Here is a 10,650-nt window from a genome sequence, read left to right on the forward strand (position 1 = left end):
TCTTTCCCTCACTGCATTCAGTTCTCTAATCAGCTGTCACTTCTCTAGGAAAACCTACCTGAGCACCCCGTTTCACAGCACTCCCAGCACTCTTTGTCCCTCCCCTTGCCTTTTTCTTCATAGCCCTTCTCTTTCCATGATGTCTTATTTTTTTTTGTTTATTTATTTGTCCATCTGTCCCCCCCACCCCTTCCCCAGGATGTAGGTTACATTGTCCAAAATAGTGCCTGGTATAGTGGGTTATCAATGAATATTTGCAGAATGAATGAACAAGTGAATGAAGAAGCTGAGCTGAATGGCCTCATCCCCCAGACCCACCCTTGGTGCTGGCCAGCAGTCCTCGTGGGCTTCCCTCGTCAGCTCCCCTTCAACTCTGACACCTCCCCTCCCCCACCAACTGTCAATAGGCACCATGGTCTCCTGCTTCACGGACAAAATAGAAGCCACCTGGAGGCAACTTCCTCAACAAATCTACAAACTGCTAGCCTTCACACCTGTCCTTTTAGACCAGGGGTCCCCAACCCCTGGGCCAAGGACTGGTACCGGTCCGTGGCCTGTTAGGAACCGGGCTGCATAGCAGGAGGTGAGCGAAGCTTCGTCTGCCGCTCCCCATCGCTCCCCATTGTTTGTTTGCCTTACCGCCTGAACCATACCCCCCCACCCCGCTCCCCCGGTCTGTGGAAAAATTGTCTTCCACGAAACCTGTCCATGGTGCCAAAAATGTTGGGGACTGCTCTTTTAGACCTTTCCCAGGCACGATGGAAGTGTGTGACCCATCACTTGTGCATCCCATGCGCCAAACTCAGGGACTTTGCTTGTCCTTTCCTATCCGCATTCTCTCCACTCCATGCTTGCCACCCACATTTCAGTGTCCTCACATCTTTCCCATCACCAACCCTCATCTTACTCCCACTTTTCCTTGCCTCTCTTTCGGCCAAGCATCACGTTAGCATTTCCTACACTTGCTTTCTCTGCATCCTTACTATCCTCACCCTAGCAGTGGTTGGTGGGGGTCCTCAGGCCACAGAGGGAGACACAGGAAGGACTGGGTTGGCTCTCCTTTTCATGGCTGGGAGAGGTGAGGAGGCCCTCTAGGTCTGCAGAAGCACAACCTCATGGGCTGAACCACATCCTTTGGCGCCATCTGCTGGCCATTTTGGAATGCAACCCTCTTGCTGCACAGGGAACATTTGTGTCCTGGATTCTGTGAGCTTTTCTGAATAATAATAAAAAAAATTCAATGAAAGTACATTTAATTAATGCTGAATAAGTTAATAAAGTAAGATTGCCCCCCCCCAAGATTGGCCCCCAAGATATTTTCTTTTTTATTCATTCGTTCATTCACTATTTTGTTCATCCAGCAGACTTTTGTGTGCCAGCTTCTGTGCTAGAAATGTTTAATTATGCTTCAGTAAATAAATTTATTAAGTAAATAAATAAGTATGAACTTATTTTATTCCCCAAGTGAAACTGGACTGTATGATTTCAATTCTTTTAAGTTTGTTGAGGTTTGCTATAAGCCCAGGGTATGGTCTATCTTGGTGTATGATCTATGGTGCTTGCAAAGGATATGTAGTGTGCTCTTGTTGGGTGGAGTGTTCTATAGATGTTGATCAGATCCTGCTGGCTGACAGTGTTGTTTATTTCCTCTATATCCTTTCTGATTTTCTGTCTAGTTCTATTGATTCTTGAGAGAATAGTTGGTGTCCAATTATAATTGTGTATTTCTTTATCCTTTCAACTCTATCAGTTTTTTTGTATTAATAGACTTTTTTAAGAACAGTTTTAGATGTACAGAAAAAGTGAGTATATAGACCCTACCTCCATTTTCCCTATTATTAACATCTTACAGGACTTCCCTGGTTGTCCAGTGGCTAAGACTCCACGCTCCCAATGCAGGGGTCCCGGGTTCGATCCCTGGTCAAGGAACTAGATCCCACATACTGCAACTAAGAGTTTGCATGCTGCAACTAAAGACCCCACATGCCACACTAAAGACCCTGCATGCCACAACTGAAGACCCCACATACCGCAACTAAAGATTTTGCATGCCGCAACTAAAAGATCCCGCATGCCGCAACTAAAACAGATCTCATGTGCTGCAACTAAAAGATCCTGCATGCCTCAACTAAAGATCCCACGTACTGCGCCTAAAAGATCCCGCATGCCGCAACTAAAAGACCCCACATGCCGCAACTAAAAAAGATCTCGCATGCTGCAACTAAAAGATCCCCATGCCGCAACCGAAAAAGATCTTGCAAGCTGCAACTAAAAGATCCTGCATGCTGCAGTGAAGATCCCATGTGCTGCAACTAGGACCTGGCGCAGCCAAATAAATAAATAGATAGATAGATAAAATATTAAAAAAAAATCCAACTACAGAAAAAAATCTTACATGAATACGATGCATTTGTTATAATCAATGAACCAATATTGGTATATTATTACTAAATAAAGTCCACAGGTTAAATGAATAAACTAATGTCTTTTTCTGTTCCAGAATTCTATCCAGGATGCCACATTACATTTAGCCATGATGTTTCATTAAGTTCCTCTTGGTTGTGATGTTTTCTCAGACTCTCCTTGTCTTTGATGATCTTAACAGTTTTGAGGAGTATAGTCAGGCATATTGTAGGATGGACCTCTATTAGAATTTGTCTGATGTTTTTCTCATGACTAGGCTGGGGTTATAGGTTTCTGGAGGAAAACCACAGAGTTAAAAATGCCATTTTCATCTCATCATATGACCTTGATCACTTTGCTGAGATAGACTTTGTCAGGTTTCTGTACTGTAAAGTTATCTCCACCCCCTACCCCCACCCCCCACCAGACTTTGTCAGGTTTCTGTACTGTAAAGTTATCTCCACCCCCTACCCCCCCCCCCCACCGCCCACCTCCCACCCTGCACCATCGTACTGTCCTCTTTGGAAGGAAGTCACTTTGCAGCCCACACTTAAGGAGTTATACTCCCCTCCTTTAGAGTAGAGTATCTACATAATTTATTTGGAATTCTTCTACTTATGAAAATTGTCCCTTCTCTTCCCTTACCTCTCTCTATTTATTAACTTATTCAATCATTTATTTATATCAGAATGGACTCATGGATATTTATTTTATACTTTGGATTATAATCTAATACTACTTTATACTGTTGTTAAATTGTTCCCACTTTGGTCACTGGGAGCTCTTTCATTTGGCTCCTATGTCCCTTTGACATGCCCCCATCAATGCGTGGGTTTTTTTTCTTTTTTGGGCACTTCCTTACTTTCTGCACTATAAGATGCTCCAGGCTTATCTTGTATATTTCCTGCTTCTGTCATTGAAACAGCCATTTCTCCAGGGAACCCTGATTCCTTTTAATAGAGCTTGTTCTGGCTCGGGGCAAAAGCTAGATTGGTGTTGCCAGTTGTGGTGTTAATGGCAAAAGTGACCTCAGTTCTTCATTTCTCCCTGCTTTGCTGTGTGATCTTGCATCTCCTACCACTAAAGAGGTTGTTATTGGCTGAATTATGTCCCCTCAAATTCATGTGTTGAAGTCCTAACCCAGCTCTCTATAATGGATTAAAGATTATTCAGCAAATATTCAATCTCTTTCCTCTTCCTCTGGGAGCAGAATATATTTTCCTGCCCCATTGACTTTGGGCTTGGCCATCTGACTTGTTTTGGCCAACAGAAAATGAACAGACATGATGTGGTATGAGCAGAAGCTCCCAGCATACTTGCACAGTTGGGTTTGGCCTCTCGTTTACTTGCCATTTGTCATAAGAAGAACAGGTCCCTGATAGCTGATGTTTCAAGGAGAACATGGAGAAAGGGGAATAGATGTGAGCCTACAGAAGCCTGGAAGCAAACCTACCGCCTGCAGACAGACACATAAACAAGAAAAACAAATGCTTGTTCTTATAACCTGTGAATTTAAGGGTGGCTTGTTTTGCAGCATTATCATGGCAATAGTTGACTGTTACACCTCTCTATGGGGGAGTCATCTAGCCCAAGAAGGATATTTCTAGGCACTAGTGATAGAGTGAGCAATGGCCCATAGACTGGGAAGCCACCCACGGTACAGGGTGGTACAGTTCCAGCAAAGGGGCCTGGCAGGAATGGGCCAAGGGATTCAGATTCCTGGAGGATTCATTTCATGGCTTGACTCTGGCTTAAGGAGCTGGAAGAGATAGAAGCCAGTGGCATTTTTTTAGTTCCGTTCTACCAGACTGCGGAAAGATCTTCTAACTGCCACTGCCCAGTTCTCAGCTCATGAGGAAGAAGTTTGTTCTAAAACTTCAGAGTTGCTGCTACTCCTCTTCCACCAAATGGAGCACCTGAGAAGCTACAATGTTTCCCTCTGCTCTCAAGGTCCCTTCTGACCCAGACCCACAAGTTTGGACAGTATTAACGTCTTTGCTGGAGGTAGAAAGTTCCTGCAGGGAATCAGGAGGATGGGTGATCATTACTGTGTTCTCGGCTGCTCAGAAAACAATTCTTGGCAGTAGGACAGTCCTCGCTAATCTGATCATACCAGGTCTCCTCCTAAGTTAGGACTTTGCACCTGCTGTTCCCTCTGCCTGGAATGCTCTCCCCCAGCAATCTGCATGGTTTACATCACTACCATCTTCAGGCCTTTTCTCATACATCACCTTCTACCTGAGACCTTCCCTGGGTACTCAAACTGAAAGTGCAACATCCTGTAGCCTCAACACTTCCTGTTCCCTTTCCCTGTTATATTTCTTTTGCTTGTCACCATTTACTATATGTTTTGTTATTACCTATCACTCCTGTCTCTCCTGAAATGAGAACTCCATGGAGACTGACATTTTTTTTTTAAATGGATGTATCCCCATTGACTGGGCACATAGTAGGTGGTCATTAAATATTATAAAATGCATGCATTGTTTATTGACCATCACCTGGCCATTTGTTACTGGTTGAGAGGCATCAGAGGGCACCTGGGCCCATCTGAGCAGGTGCATTTCCCACCTGGGGTTGGAGGAATACCAAATGCCTAATCTGTAAGAGGCCCAGGCATTTGGCACTTGTAGGCTTGTCTACTAGGGTGATTATTCCCTAAGAGCTTGGACATAAAAGCTCTCAAGACCGGCTTCTGAGGGTTCCACTCTGAAATTGGACCCATGATAAATGAAATTATAGACAAGTAAAGCAAACTTAAAGGTACAGAGTAAGACAAAAGGCTGGGATTGAAGCATGAGATGGGAGGATGGAGAGGGATATATGATGGAAACAGAGGCACAATGCACTGGGAGATGGAACCCTGGCCTGGGGACCGATCTCCATGCCTGGCACACTAAATAAGTGACTCTTCCCTTTAACTTCCTGGCTTGGTCTCTGAACTCACTAGTGGCTTTCAGACCACAGTTTGGCTTCCCATCAGGTTCATTTATCATCATGAGGATATTGGCTTGTGTGATAGTTAAATTATAGTTCCCATTAAAATGAGCACATTGGCTTTGGGCTTATGATCTTCATGTCCTAGTGAGTTAGGCCATCTGTGTCAGCTTATATGAGACTGTGGAACACTGTGGAACACCGACCAGACCCTTTTTCTGGACTTGTAATACTGAGGACCTGCCCCTTGGCTGGGGGCAAGTTCATTGAGCAAATAATACCTCATTGAGCCTTTTGGGGCACAGCCAGCCAGATATTTCATTGTGTCCCCTTTTACTTTTTACTAGTCTCTCTCAAAATCCCACACATTTGGTCAGTTAGGGAAAATGTCCTTGAGGTAGAGGGCTTCCAAAATAAAACCCTTGTGTTATATCTGTGGTGAGAGGGGGAACTGTTAGCTTATGCTGTTTCAGATTAGATAACTGACACAGGCTTGCAGTGTGGTGACTCGCCTATGTGATAGACACTGAAAGCTGCCTGCCTGATATCCATTGCTTCCTTCTGCTGCCAGAATCGTGATTTTGTTCAGAACAGCAGTGTTTCCACCGGGAGGCAATGATCCACGTTGCCCTAAAGCAGGGTCGACAAACTTTTCGACAAATTTTTTTTTTTTTTAATTTAGGCTTTGTGGGCCAAGAGATAACTTTCATACAGTACACCTGTCATGAAATATTCTCCTGACTTTTTTTTCTCCAACCATTTAAAAATGTATAAACCCATTCTTAGTTCATAGGCTGTACAAAGTCAGGTGATGGGCTAAATTTGGCCCACTTTGCAGACCTCTGCTCTAAACCAATCACTCCATCTTGTTTTTTATTTTACCAGTCTCCCTTGCAGGGTGGGCATGGCACCCATTTCTGGCCCTTAAGACCTAAGTGGAGGTGTGCTGGGGAAGGGTGGTTTGGGGCAAACTTTATTATCTTGATAAAAGAGGCAGATTCCATAGCCCAGACCCTTCTCCGTTTTTCTCCCCCTTGAATATGAATGTGAGTTATGGTGCTATTGGTCATGGTGAAGCAACAAGGAGGATAAAAACCAACACACCAAAGACTATGAAGCAAATACAGAAAGAGCTTGTGTGTGTGACTTACACTTCCAGAAACTACCTACTTCATAAATTGTCAGGTGAGAAAAATAATGACCAATGTTTAAGCAGCTTCCTTATTACTTGCAGCTGCATTTTTAACTGACCAGTGTGCTAGAGATGTCCTTCATTATGTGCTCCACCCCTCCCCCATCTAGGAGAATTACTTTACCCACAGACACCGGTACCCAGACGGCTGTGTTTTGTATCACATGCTCCATCTCATTCCCATCTGCCTGCTCAGCTGTTCAGACCTGACCTCAAATTAGTCAATCCATAGGCTGGCTAGTGAACCATGATCTTTGTGGCTGGTCTCAGGAATGAGAGCTGAGACTCCTATGGTTTCTGGCAGGACAGAAAAAGGTGGATGCAAACAGCATGATGGAGTCAGATGAATGGCGAACTCCTGGAAGGAACGTCCACAAATGTCATGGGTGAGGTACTCCTCCAACGCATCCTTCCCTCCTGCTCCTGGCTCTAAAAGCCCCAGTTCCTGGCCCCAGTTCCTGGATTTCTTCTTGGTTCCAAATTCACCCTGGAATTCCTGCTTCATTCTCCAGACAAGAGCAGTTTGAGAATGTAGGCCGGGGTCTTGTTCAGCACTCCCTTCGTTTCCCTGCTTCCACCAAGGGGTGGATGGGGGAAGGGAAGAAACGCCAGCCCAGACCTGTAGGAGAGCTGAGTGCAGCCCCACTTCCCAAAGGTACCACCCCCAGCACCACCTGGGTCCACTGGGCTCCCCAGAGAGCTATTCTGAGCTGAGAGGCTATGGGACGGATTTAGCCTTTACAAGCATCTGGTTTTGTGCTTCGCTGAACCACAAGAAGAAGAAAAAAAAGGAAATTCTTTTCCAAGTGGACAGTGAACATGTAACCTCCTGGGGGTATGACAGGATGGGAATAGAAACAGGGTCAGGAGGGCACTGAGGAGTCAGGGATCTGACAGGTCACCAAGGTCCCAGACCTTTCCCCAGGACCTGTCAGTGCCTGGAGCAGGAGGGACTAAGGGACTAGCTTGTAGTGGTGGTAGTGGTGGTAATGGTGGTGAGGGGCCTGCAGGGGAGAGTGGGGCTCCAGGTGGGAGGGGTGGGTGGGCTGCAGGGCACCTGGAGCAGGAGGACTTCTTTCTGCAGAAGTCTAGGGTGTAGCTGGCTCTCTGGCTGGGGAAGAATACAGGCTCTAGCCCCTTGAGGACTCGTGGAACCAGCTGGGGGGAGGGTCTTGCAAAGATGGTGATGTCAGCCAGCTATCAGGTTGGCACTGGGGCAGTGTCCCAGGCAAGGGTAATGGGGCAACTCCTTCAGTCTAGGATTTAATGAACACTTATACCTAGTCTTGAGCAGCCCTGGGTCAGACAGTCCACTTCCTCATAGTGGATGAAGACATGGATTCTATCAGTGGACTCTAAGCCAGGATGAGCTTGGTGTGAGCTACTGGAGAGGCTGAGGGCTACTCAGGGCTTAATTCTGAACAGGGGGTCTGGGAAGAAGGTCTTGGGGAGATAATGGCAAGTGGAGAGGGCGGGCAGGCTCAGGGCCTCTGGGAGCCTGAAGCCTCAGCATCAGTGGCCTTGTCATGCCTGCATGGAGTAGAGGACATGGCTTTGCATGAGGCTGGTAGACTTGTATTTGAGGTGTCTGGGGTCATCCAGGGGAGGGTGAGCACACATTTAGAGCTAGAGTAAACCCTTGGGATCCATTTATATACAAGTGGTCATTTAGATGATTTGGAGTGGATGAGATTGGGTAGCAAGTTGAGATAAGAAAAAAAAAAACCCTGGGGGACACTTAAGGGCATAGAGAGGCACCTTCACAGGAAGGGGAGAGAGAGAGAGAGAGAGAGAGGGTGAGAGAGAGAGAGTATGTGGTCAGGGGACCGGAAGATCCCAGGGGTGTGGTTCAGGCTGGGAGAGGAATATTTCAGGAAGCAGGGAGCAGCCACCAGTGTGGACTATGGCAGAGATGGGGGTGGGGAGGAGACTGGGGAAGTGAAAGGTCCCAGGTGACTCGCAAAAGCAGCCCTGGGGGATGCTGGGACAGAGGTCCTGGAAAGCGTGTGGGAAGCAAGTAAGATGGGTAGCAAGAGCCCAGCTGGAGAGGGAGGGTAGACTGGAGCTGGGGCCTTGGGAGGGAAGTGGGAATGCAGCTTTCTAAGGAATTGCGTGTGTGTGTGTTGGGTGGGGGGGTGGAAATTGGGCAAATACCAGTGCCCTTGGAGGCTTGCTTCTGTTTCTGTCACATTTCACAAGACCATCCTCCTTCCCACTCACAGAATCCTTCAGGCTTCACTCAATCCCTTGAGGATTATGTAAAGGAACTCCTAGTCCCATTTTGATGGGTACTGAGAGTCTTCCCCGCTCCCCCAGTCCCCTTGACATTTCACAGGGGCCTCCTGCAGTCTAGGGCCCCATTTTTTATATGCACCTCAGGGACAGTCTCTTTAATCAGTTGTATGGGCTGGGCTGGGGTACCTGAGGACCTTCTCCCAGATGTCCCAGAATCACTTGCAAGAGGCTACCTCCTCTAGAAGGGCTGTTGCTATTCCCTCCATTCCTCTTGGCCACTCCAGGACTCTTTGCCATGTCCTGAGAACAAGGTCAGCAGCTCAGTGCTTTACTGATGATTAGAACTGGGATGCTGGATGCCTCTGCTGTGGCACAGCCTCTCTGGGGCTCTGTAGCCCCATCTCCCTCTCCTGAAGGCTCCTTCCCTGGTGTGGAGGGCACAGGAGGAGGTAGCTGTGTGCAGAGAGTCTTGTGTGCAGGAGACATGAGCTGAGGCTTAAAGGTCAGATATGTTTTGCTGATTGATCATCAAGCCTAGAGAAAGTACTGGGCAAGCTGCTGACCCCACCTGCCTCTACACCCACTGTTATCCAGGACAGGGAGGCCCCCTAAAATCCTTCTGATGAAGGCTCCCTCCCTACATTTCTCCCTTGTCCTCACTGTCGACCTCCTGTGGGCTCAGCTGCCCTGGCATGTGGGAACCCTCTTAGAGACCCTCCCCTGCTGTTGAACCCCTGCTGGGGAGCCCAGAGTTCAATCCTCTGACACTAGGGTCTGCCTCCTTGCTGAACTTTGCTTTGACGGATGGCCCCCACCTCTGTGAGAAGACTGTGGGGGCTGTGCCCAGTGTCCCCAGCTTTAGGGCAGCCAGTGTGCTGCAAGATGGGGCCCTCTTTGGGGTGTGCAACATGATCCCAGTACCTGCTTTTAACTGCCCCTCCTGTGCCTTGTGGGGGTTACCAGGCCTGAAAGTCCAGTATCTGCTGTAGACCCACAGTGTGAAATTTCTGCTCCCAAGCCCAGGTATTGGCTGTCTTTTTACCTTGTAATATTGGGATGAGGGGTCTGAAATTGTGGTGACCTTTTAAACAGACTACCTCCCTACTACAGAATGGAAGCTTTTGGCTCAAAATACTGGTTCATGTTGGCCCCAGCAGTTGGTTCTTCCAGTTTCAGAACACCACCACTCCAGACAGCCCAGGATATTATCTAACCAGCTCTCCTTCCAAGGGTCCATTGGGCTACAGTCATCATTCCCATGCTGGTTGGGTGTATGTGGTTGATATTATCTAGCTGAAGACTGAACTACCTGTAGTCTCTTGGGAACATGACAAGTGTTGGACATTTTACTCAAAGCCAATAAGCATGGTTCCTAGGTAGGTGTTCTCTCACCATGTATACCTGTCTACTTGGGCTTGTACATTTTTTCATGTAAAGTAATGTTTCACCCATTTAACTGATGGCTACCTTCCAGACTGAGGCCCTCAGAGCATCACAGATACATCTGGTGAGACTGAAAAAGCGAAACTTTGTGCTTATAATTACTGTTTGTTCCCAAGACTAATCATGTGAGTTTTAAAAGCCAACAAAATGCCCGAATCTTTTGGTTATGCTGAAAGTCCCAAAGGACAGCAGCCATCAGTTAAAGAGACAGGTTGAAACTAGAAAGGTGAACACAGACCCAATTTATCCTCTTGTGGGCCTTTAGTGCTTGAAGGATTTTAGAATAACAAAAAGTAGTTCTTTATGGGTTGTAAGCTGAAGATGAACAGTTTGCACAGTTTGGACAAAATAGAAGTACTCTGACCAATAAATATGTCTAAAAATGACAAAGTTCTCCCCATTTGATGGTTCCAGAGCCCAGCAAGAAGTGATGGGCACAG

This window comes from Lipotes vexillifer, unplaced genomic scaffold (genome assembly GCF_000442215.2).
Source record: "Lipotes vexillifer unplaced genomic scaffold, Lipotes_vexillifer_v1.1 scaffold556, whole genome shotgun sequence".
Classification (NCBI taxonomy): Eukaryota; Metazoa; Chordata; class Mammalia; order Artiodactyla; family Lipotidae; genus Lipotes; species Lipotes vexillifer.